The 2,742-nt window shown below is 47.4% G+C and overlaps 1 pseudogene; it reads left to right on the top strand.

Moving 5' to 3' along the window:
• The first annotated feature begins 877 nt into the window (after positions 1 to 877).
• Positions 878 to 1,611, top strand: LOC123457395 (annotated as a pseudogene).
• Positions 1,612 to 2,742: the final 1,131 nt, after the last annotated feature.

The following is a 2,742-nucleotide window of genomic DNA, read 5'->3' on the forward strand; positions in this document are numbered from 1 at the left end:
GGCATAGGGAAGTCTGGAGTAATTTTTTTTACTAATTTCTTCTATAGCCTTTTCAAGGTCAGCTTCAACCTCATGTGGCCTGGGGCACTTAGTCATGCCTGACAGCTCAGGCCTACTTTAGTCTCCAGTGGCCTAGAGCCCATAACTGCTCCAGAAAATTAGGTATTGGTATGTCAGAGTACAGCATTGTTATATCAAAGTGGAACACTATGATGTTACAGTGGGGCATTGTGATATGGAAATGTGACATTGGACAGCCATGGAAGCCGCCACACTGGAGCTCCATGGGTCTCTCCTGCGGGCCGCTGGTTGTCTGGCCAAGTTGGACAAGTCGCGGGGCATCGTGCCTGAGCCATCGCCACAGCTCGAGGCCCGACCCCGGGTTGGGGACTACATCAGGGGGTTCCCCGGGGTTCTGGGACTATGAGCTGCCTCTGGCTTCATGGTGACCCAAGACCTTGCCGAAGCCCCATGCTTCGGTGGCCGGAGCATTGTCCCAGGGACAGAGGCTTGGTAGCCCATGCCAGCGAGGGGCATGATAAACCGGTGGCTCCCAGGCTTCTGGAAGCTCTGAGTGCAGGGAATCTCTGGGGACTGTGGACAGCTGCCCAAAAGAGAACCAACAACTTCCTGTGGTGGCTACATGGTAGTGTGGGCTTTGGATATCCAGAAGGGATGTCTGCAAGATGCCAGTATGGACAAAATAGCTTGTGATGCTTATCCCCACCCACCACTTCTGAGATATTGAGCAGAAACCAGAATACCTCCAGCCAGAAAAGTGCATCCCACCTCCCTACCCCAGCCGTGCGGGAACCATGTGGTTTATCTGGGATGGCTGTGGCATTGCCTGTGCTGTTGTCATCTGGCTTCTGGTTCTCTAAGCAGAGTTTGTGGTCCTCTTTGTCATGCTGATTCCATCCCAAGACTACGTGTACAGCATCATCAATGGGATTGTGTTCAACCTGCTGGCCTTCTTGGCCCTGGCCTCCCACTGCCGGGCCATGCTGATGGACCCCGGGGCAGTGCCCAAAGGAAATGCCAATAAAGAGTTCATCGAGAGCCTTCAGCTGAAGCCCGGACAGGTGGTATACAAGTGCCCCAAGTACTGCAGCATCAAGCCTGATTGAGCCCACCACTGCAGTGTTTGCAAGTGGTGCATTTGCAAGATGGACCACCACTGTCCCTGGGTCAACAACTGTGTTGGTGAGAAGAACCAGAAGTACTTCGTCCTGTTTACAATGTACATAGCTCTCATGTCCTTGCACGCCCTCATCATGATGGGATTCTACTTCCTGCATTGCTTTGAAGAAGACTGAACAAAATGCAGCTCTTTCTCTCCACCTACCACGGTCATCCTGCTCATCCTGCTATGCTTTGAGGCACTGCTCTTCCTCATATTCACATCAGTGATGTTCGGGACCCAGGTGCACTCCATCTGCATGGACGAGATGGGAATAGAACAATTGAAAAAGGAAGAGAGAAGATGGGCTAAAAAAAACAAAGTGGATGAGCATGAAAGCCGTTTTTTGCCACCCCTTCTCTCTAGGCTGGACCAGTCCCTTTGCCACACCTGACCAGGGGAAGACAGACCCGTACCAGTATGTGGTCTGAAGGACCTTGACCAGCATTGCCACTCAGACACCACAGCACAGCACAGCACGACCCCATCCGCTCAGGAATGTTTAAACCGAAAGAAAAAACAAAACAACTACTTTTTTATGATTCCAGTAAAATGGCTGAGCATTGCAGAGAAAAAAAATGTGATATTGTGATGAACAAGTTGGTGTTTTTATGTCATAAGGGAGCATTTTGATGTTATAGCTGGGCATTATCATGAGACAGTGCGTCATTATGATATCAGAGTGGGGCTTTGTGATGTCACATTATGGTATTGTGATGTCACAGGGAAGCATTGTTATATTACAGTGGGGCATTGAGGTGTCACAGTGTGGCACTATGGTGTCATAATAGGGCTTTGTGGTGTCACAGTGAAATCAGAGTGGGGATCTGTGATGACAGAATAGAATATTGTGAACTTAAAGTTGGCCACTGTGATGTAACTTTGGGTATTGTGATGTCATCTTGGAGCATTGTTATATCACAGTGGGATACTGTGATGTCACATTGCTGCAATATGATGTCACAGTGGGGCATTGTTATATTACAGTGGGGCACTGTGATGAACAATTGGTTTTATTATGTCATATTGAAGCCTTGTGTTGTCATAGCTGGGCATTACATGATAAAATGAGTCATTATAATATCACAGTGGGGTATTGTTAAATCTCAATGGGGGATTTTGATGTCAGAGTAGGGCCATGTGATATTACAGTGGGAAATTATGACCTCACAGCTCAACTCTATAATGTCACAATGGGACATTATGATGAAAGATTGGTGGATTGTGATGTCACAATGGACCTCTGTGATATCACAGTGGGGCATGTTTATGTCACAGTGGGGGCACTGTAGTGTCAAAATTGTGTTTTGTGTTGTTACATTGCAGCACTGTGAAAATAGATTGGGGCTCTGCGCTATCATAACAGGATACTGTAATGTTGAGCATTGTGATTTGACATTGGGTACAGTGATATCATAGTGGAGAATTATTATATCACTGTGAGACACTGTGATGTCAGTGTGGCAATGTGATGCCACAGTGGGGCATTATCATGATAAAGTGAGTTATTGTGAGATCACAGTCTAGCATTGTGAAGTCACACTCGGGTTTTGTGATGTCAC

The sequence above is a fragment of the Jaculus jaculus genome, unplaced genomic scaffold (assembly GCF_020740685.1).
Source record: "Jaculus jaculus isolate mJacJac1 unplaced genomic scaffold, mJacJac1.mat.Y.cur mat_scaffold_42_1_1262500_arrow_ctg1, whole genome shotgun sequence".
NCBI classification, from domain to species: domain Eukaryota; kingdom Metazoa; phylum Chordata; class Mammalia; order Rodentia; family Dipodidae; genus Jaculus; species Jaculus jaculus.